This window comes from Gavialis gangeticus, unplaced genomic scaffold, assembly GCF_001723915.1.
Source record: "Gavialis gangeticus isolate Ggan-Ray unplaced genomic scaffold, GavGan_comp1, whole genome shotgun sequence".
In the NCBI taxonomy this organism is placed as follows: Eukaryota; Metazoa; Chordata; order Crocodylia; family Gavialidae; genus Gavialis; species Gavialis gangeticus.
In genome coordinates, this window is record NW_017728993.1 from 38,344,669 (window position 1) to 38,352,303 (window position 7,635).

The 7,635-nt window shown below is 45.3% G+C and overlaps 1 protein-coding gene and 1 long non-coding RNA gene across 7 annotated transcripts in view; one reads left to right on the forward strand and one right to left on the reverse strand.

The window, feature by feature from the left end:
- Positions 1 to 3,860, reverse strand: part of KYAT3 (kynurenine aminotransferase 3) — a 42,876-nt gene extending 39,016 nt beyond the window's left edge. For 2 of the 5 annotated variants that reach the window (XM_019501573.1, XM_019501571.1), the window contains exon 1: positions 3,705 to 3,859. The gene's annotated coding sequence lies outside the window, so the exon portion shown is untranslated. Of the gene's footprint in view, positions 1 to 3,704 lie in introns of all 5 variants that reach the window. The other 3 variants (XM_019501576.1, XM_019501572.1, XM_019501574.1) reach the window with 3 other exon arrangements.
- A 551-nt stretch (positions 3,861 to 4,411) lies between these two features.
- The window catches only part of LOC109286818, a 32,646-nt gene continuing 29,422 nt past the window's right edge, over positions 4,412 to 7,635 (forward strand). Inside the window, exons 1-2 of one of the 2 annotated variants that reach the window (XR_002094691.1) lie at positions 4,412 to 4,507; positions 4,752 to 4,799. This is a non-coding gene — a long non-coding RNA (uncharacterized LOC109286818). Of the gene's footprint in view, positions 4,800 to 7,635 lie in introns of both variants that reach the window. The other variant, XR_002094690.1, reaches the window with a different exon arrangement.

Below are 7,635 nucleotides of genomic sequence, written 5' to 3' on the forward strand. Positions count from 1 at the left end.
CCTGGTCATAGAAGGCCACCAGGTTGGTCTGACAGGACCTGCCTCGAATGAACCCGTTGGTTGCCCCTAAGCATAATTTCCCCTGCTGGCCCCTCACAGACATGCGCCAGAATAACTTTCTCAAAAAGCTTCCCCAGGACGAAGGTAAGACAAACTGGCCTATAGTTTCCTCGGTCCTCCTTCCTCCCTTTTTTGAAAAGGAGAACCACATTGGCCCTTTTCTAGTCCTCTGGCACCACACCAGAGCATCACGAGTGCTCATAACGCCGTGCCAGGGGTCCCACAATGACCTCTGCTAATTCCCTCAGCACTCTAGGGTGGGGATTGTCAGGACCTGCTAATTTAAATATGTCCAGTCCCTCCAGAAGTTCTCTGACTAGATCCTCACTGACCCTAGGCCTAGGTGCACCTCCCCTGGGACCTACAGGGGTCCCAGTGGGGGGTGTGACCCAGTCCCTGCTCAGGAAAATGGAGGCAAAGAAATCGTTAAATAGGTTAGCTTTGCTGTCTGGTGCAACGGCCAGATTACCTAGTGTGTCCTGCAGAGCCCCACGTTATCCAGTACCTTCTTTTTACCCCCTATGTATTTAAAAAAGGACTTCTTGTTGTCCTTGATCCGGGTAGCTAGTCCCAGTTCCATCTCTGCCTTGGCCTTTCTGACCGCCCCCCCCTGCAGCCCCGACCAACCGAGGTACAGTCCTCCCTGGTGATGGCCCCTCCCTTCCATTGGGTGTACACCTCCCTTTTAGCCAGGAGACGTTTCTGTATGCTTCTGGTGAGCCATGGGGGCTTTTGCGCCCTCTTGCCCCCTTTTGATTAATACTATAATGGACAAGCAAGCTGAAGTCAGAGCACAGCATGAGGCAACATGCAAAATACTGCTCAAAGCTTCAAACCTGGACCACTACTGACCTGCCAACATTTGAATGCAATCAATCTGGAAATTGCTGGAAATTGGAAATCATCTGGAAATAAAAACTGGGACATATTTTTTAACATCATTGAAAAACAGTGAATTGTAAAAGTTTCATATAGAGCAGAGTGGATAAATTATCAACACTTTGCTGAAGAATATCAACAGGGAAAACTAGGGTCTCAGCATGTAATAATGATGCAACTAGACTTACTGGATTGCCTCTGTTGCCACCACATTTCTGTTTATTTGTTCGGATTTAAAGGGAACTATTATCAAGATTAATGGGCACAAAGCTGAAAATGCCCCAATAAAAATACTTATAAAAACATGCACTTTATCTCCTATAAAAACACATCTTTCTCTCCTGGCACACAAATGAGTGCCTTCCAAATGAGTCTGTTCCAATGGGAAGCAACAGAGACCTCCTGTGCATTCTCTCTGGAAAGCAAATACATGACCTGCTACTATGTGCACACTTCCATAAAAATCTCCCTTCCAGGTTTGCTATTGTACAAAACAGATGAATACATTTCACAGGACACAGAAGGACTCCCTAGTACCATAGGCACTGACTTTTGCTTTTGCCAGTGAATGCTTGCAGAAATAAAAAAAACAAAAACAACCCAAAATGGCGCTTTACTTTAAACTTGGTGTGTTCCCATGTCAAGCGCACCACAGATGCTGGTGTCAGAGCTGGATTGAAGTAATGTGCATGCTCAGAAGAGGCAACACATTACTTCAATCCAGCTCTGACACCAGCATCTGTGAAGACCAGGCAGTTTAGCGGGGCTCTTTTTGGCACTTTTATATAATAGCTGAGGTTGAAATAATGCACTGCTGTTTCTGGTAAAGGGTGTGTGGGGGGAGTTGAGGAGAGGGGTTAATGTCTGCAAGCAGCCTGCCGCCATGGCTCATGGGTGCTGAGCACATGCTGGTTTTTTTGGGTGGGTACTTGAGCCCTGGAGCACCCAGAGAGTTGGCACCTATGCCAAGTACTACGTAGGAAAGTTCAATTTCAGGCGATGACACTTTAAACAGTTTGTCAATGAATTTGCTCTGCTATGGTGCTCATATGCTGTACTGTGCATAAAATTAACTAGAACAAATTTAGCTCGTCAAAATGGAGCTTCTTCCAGCCCAAGAACACTATTCACTTTTTCAGCCCTAGTCATGCTTTTAAAAATTGGAATGTTCTCTAGAAATACATACAACATTATTCTCTTTTGGATTTTTTTTCTTTTTTGCACTATCCAGTCTAACCAGTTATAGGCTCCCAGCTAACCAAGAGGTAGGGGCTGGTAACTCAGAAAGCGTTCAGGAACAGTTGAGAGGATCCGACACGTGCACCATGACTTCCAGATAGCGAGAACCTGCACCTCTGATTACTGTCAAACCTGAACCTCTGATTACCAGATAGATACTTGGTGCCTGCTTACCAGGTGCTTGCTGCCCATAAAGAGTGGAAAAGCTAAGGAGCTACTTGGAAGAGAAAAAGACAAGTGACTACTCTTACCGTAACCACTCTTCTCCAGTCAGGGACAGAGAGGACTGGCATGAGGGCAAGAAGCAAAGTTTCCTTAATAGAACTGAGGAGATGTGGATGTGTAGCAAGGTAGGGATGTGTGCCGAGGAAAATAACATCTAAGTTAGGTGGGACCAGAAGACTCTGGGGGAGTTTCTTAACAGGGAGAGGAGCTTTTCTTTTCACCTGGCAACCCTGGGTTATTCTGCTCATTTTAGAAAACTGCCTTTGGTCCTTTCCTCAATTCTGTGCTCAGCACCCACAACCCACTCCCTAGTATCCTATTCAGCCCTCATCCTCTTGGACCCAAATAAGATCCCAAATGTCCCTGTTTCATATTGCCTAGCTGCTCTCCAGTGCCTGGAGAAGTCATTCAGTGTCAGCTCAAGGCACTTTGCACTGCTAACCAAATGGCATCCATCCTGATGGTACATCATAAATTTGTAACCAGGATGCGAGGCCGAGTGTGGAAAAACCCCAAGGAATTGAGTCAAAATAACCCAGTTTAACTTTTATGCCTTGGTTTTGTGTCTTGAAACTGGTGGTTTTACTTTTTATTTCTTCTCTATCTGTCTCTCATATTGTATAAGAAGAATGAGAACAGTTAGCAACTCTGGTTACTCTAAAACATTCATTGTTCTTCAGTCTGAAGAAACTCTTGGGCTCCAATGCCAACGTTAAGCACACGCGTAGTTTTGCATGCTGCGAGATACCGTGTTGCTTCAGCATCTTGGTGAAGGCGACACAACTCAGGAATCCCGTACACTTTTCAGCCCCCAGAACACAACATTGGGGTCACATATTTCAGAGCGCCTTCCACAACTCAAACTGCGGTGCTAGGCTGTGCGGCTTTAACAAACCCTGGCGCCCAAACCACCACTCTGTGCTGCAGGAAGATGCAGATGCGAGGAGGAGAACGCACCGAGAAACAGGAGATCCTTTCTCAGGTTTTACTTGCACTGTTTATAAAATAATAATCAAGGCAACCCAAGAAGCCATCGTTTAAGACTGCTGCTAAAAATGATGGGGGGGGGGGCTATGCAAAGTCAGTATCCCAAGAGGACAGACACTCTGCATCAGGCAAAGAAACGCTCCCCGTTCCCAGGAGTACATGCTGGTGCTATTCTCTGTTAGGCTCATCATTTCTGGGCCGTAGTGAGGAGGGAGAAGGGGAAGCGTCTGTCTCACTCTACCCCTGGGAGTCCTGTTGCATTTCCATCCCATGGGCTTGCGTGTCCCGTCACCCCTGCGTAGAGAGCGCCTTACATTTGTGAGCTGCTCTCACTGGAGTCCAGCTACACCGCTGGCCCAATAAAAGGTCTTACCCTCAACCCTTGCTTCCCTTCCGATCAGACAGGGGTCTGCCGCGGGTGTCCGTCGAGGGAGCGGGGTCAGCACTTCAGGCCGACACCGGGGCAAGGCCTGAAGGCCCAGCTCCCACCAGGCAGCCCTGCCCCGCCCGCGCCCGGCTCCGGTACCTGCCCACAGGCCGCCAGGCCCGCGCCGGCGAGGACGTGCAGCGCTGCCCGCGCCGGGGATCCCGCCCGATCCCGCCCCTTGCCGAGCAGTTCCGCTTCCTCTGGCAGCGGCACCTCCCAGCGGGGATAGGCCCAGCCCAGCCCGGCCCGGCCGCGCGGCGAGCACAGGCCGTGCCTCCCTGCCCCGCTGGCCCCGGGGATGGGGGTGGACGTGGGTCCTGCCCCCTCTCCTTCGTCGTGAATGCCCCGGGGCCCCCCGACGCGCGCAGGCCGCCTGCCCCTGCACTCGGGAGCGCTGAGTCCCAGGGTGAGAGCCGAGAGGAGGATGCTGGCTGGTTGTGGCGCCCTACCTGCTGTTTGAACAGATTGATTTCACCCTGCGCAATCGGTATGGTTTTTTGGAACAACTGAGCTCCGCTCAGTCGATATGAGTTGACTGAACACGAAATACGTTAATAAAACAAAAAAGAACAAATGGGATCTGGGTCATGGAAGGAACTGAGATATCCCGTTTGCCTTGCTGATCTCTTTGGGCTTGGAAGAATATAGGTGGCATCTTCCCAGTGCCATGAAAACAAGTCCCCACTCATGGTATACTGTGCTGTTCTGTGTCTTCTCTTTATTATGTGAGGAATAAAATAGCTAACAATATTACCATTTTAAAACTGCCATCGCTTGGCCTCTGAGTTAACTCCTCCCAGAGGGGAGTAGGACTGTTCACCTTTATCAGGGCTCTCTTCAAACTCAACCATGATTTAGTTCTGGTGGGTTTATATTTCTAAAGTTGTCTTCACAGCTATAACTAATAAAGAATTATTTTATTTTTAAATTAAAGCTGCAGTTCTAGTAAAGAAGAAACAAATGATAAAAGTTTCTATCTCAGGTAAGTGCTGGTGCAGCGCTTGGGTACGTTGCAACTGTTAGCATGCCCTGCAAGTAGCCACAAGTTAAATATGCATGTGATCACAAAAAAATGCCAATTAAAATTTTTCATATCACATCATACCATCACAAAGTTTGATTATGCTATTTACAAAAAGCTATTTGGGGGAAAATTTTCAGGGGTTTATATAAAACCCTACTTCTATTTTTTAAATCTCTCAATATGAATAATCAAGGTGCCTTGCTTAATAAAGCCAACTGTATAAGGTTTTGAGGGAGAGAAAAGAATATAGCAAATACATTTTAGAAACCTGAACAAAACTTAAAATAACCTTGCATATGTTAAAATCATGCTTATTTTATCTAAATATCTTAGCTAGAGGAAAAAAACAAGAATTTCCCCATCCACTAGAATAGAGAGGTTGCAAGGTATTAAATCCAACTCTTATTCTGGCACAGACAAATATTATTTGAATGGGAAAGTGAATATGAGATGGGTAGAAAGAAACATTCTTTGGGTAGGTTTTTTTCAATTTATTTTTAAATGGGGGGAGAAGACTTATATTGGTAGCTGTCATTGGGAGATAAAATACAGAGTGCAGATGATGTGGGCAAAGTTGCATGATAAATGTAGGAAAATATCACCACTCTATTTGAGGTGTGCAGATACACTTGTGCATATGCAGCAAAAGTGGGAGTTTGTTAAAGAGATTCAATCAGAAGAAACTTGCCTAGATGTAGAAGTAGTTGTAAAGCTACAGGAAGTCTGGAAGAGCTAAGAGGAGGGATTCACATGTGCCTTTTGATCCTAGACAAGGGCACTAACTTTTTATTGAGTGTGTGTTCATTAGCATAGAGTGACAATATATCACTCTAAGGTTCTCAAAATATAGTTTGGAGAACACTTGGACAACATTGCAGCCATTCTTCAAAATAACTTCTCAAAATGTCCACCAGAGGGTGCCAGGCCATAAACTTACTGCCACAACAGTATTTAACAAACAGGCTGTAATTTTAGAAGGCATAGTGCTTTCTGGCTTTGATGCAATTTGTAGAGGTGTGCTTGGATAAAGCAGATCTTTTTCAGGCAATAGAGAATTCCCTGCAGTGCAGGAAGCTCTACAGTGGCTACTGCACACCTCATATACACTTCCACAGCTGAGGACGCATCTGAGTGATATCCCCAGCCCTTTTGCCTCTCTGTCAGTCTCTAACCTTAAATTGTGCCAGAGAGTAATCTGGTCAGAGACTTAGAGAAGCAGTGACTTAAAAGTCATATTTGCATCACCCCCTGGAATCCTGAAACAAGCACAGCTTATTCATACTGGAGGATCTGGTGTAACAGCTGATTAAAGTGCCATTACTGGACAATGCCTCAGCTATACTTATAGGCACATTGGATTTACGTGTATGTTCAGAGATGGCAAAAAGCCACATTGCAGCACATACTGCTCTGGGTTCAGTCTCGGTTAATCCAAGACTCTTGTGATAAGCAGAAAACCATTCTCCCAGCTAAACCATGTCTCAGCTGCAGTAATGTGCAGACATGCTTAGTGGTCTAGCTAAGAAAGAAAGTACATGTATTAACTTTGTACTCATAATAGACACAGTTAATTGACCACACAGAAAAGTCTAGTTGCCTGTACTATACCATACCTCTACCTAAAAGTAGTGATTGTGAACCTTCCTAGACTCAAATCATCCTTCAGAAAATGTCAGCTCTGACTTTTCACTTTGTTTTACTACCAAAAATCATAGAGCAGTATTTTTGCTGCAGAGATCTCAGAAAAACCACAACAGGTCAAAATGTTTTAACACTGTGAATTCCTATTTGAATTCTCTGGATTTATTTTATGAATTGTGTTGGGACACCTAACAGTGCAAATATTGTTTGCACCCCACTGGCACGCCTCAGCACCTTTGAAAGGATCTAAAGGCACATGGCACTCTGGTTGAGAATCACTGACCTAAAGTCTTGTTACAAGCTCTTCTCAAATTTGACAAACAGTTACATTATGTTATGTTATAGCCTGTTGTGGTGGGTACTGGAAAGATCCATTTTATGTTTTAGCCAGAAGATTTTGAAGAAGGCTTGCCACTTTCCAATTCTGTTAGACTAAATTGATTAAGCTATTCAGCCTTAGTCATGCTGTTGGCAGACTTAAGAGCCAATGCTTCTGTTTCAGACATCAGTGACTTAAAAAACTATTCCAAGATCTGGCATAGCAATAAAAGCAAGAACATTGACATTTGAGCTTAATGATTAGACAGATTAAGTAACTGTCATGAACAACACTTTCACAGGTATTTTACAAATTAACAAAGAAAGGCAAAATCCAAAGATCAACTTAAAACAGTTGAACCTTTATTTACATTTCAGGATTTGTTTTTCTTATTTAGAAAAGAACTAAGGTACCCAATCACCACACAAAAGGTGACCTCACGTATTTTTTTTTTTAAAGCAGCACATATTCTAGTAAAGGTGCACTGATACACCGGTCCAATATCAGATCGGCACTGATATAAAGAAAATTGTATTGGAAATGGCTTTTTCTGCCTGATGTGGCTGATAATGTGGCCAATAAATGCCCTGTGTATGTGCACAGTTGCAGAGCAGCAAATAGGCAGCGAGGAGCGCAGCCCAGCAGCTTGGAGAGCTGTGTCCAGCCAGTAAGTCTGTTGTGGTGGAAAGGGAGGGGGGAGGGAAGGGGCATGGGGGTGCAGATCAAGGACCCCATGGTAAGGGAGAGAGTGGGGCTGGGGCAGGGGTTGGGGCAGGCGCTGCCCAGCCAAGTCAAGACCGGGTGTGGGACAGAGCTGAGGTTTGTCCAGGGAGT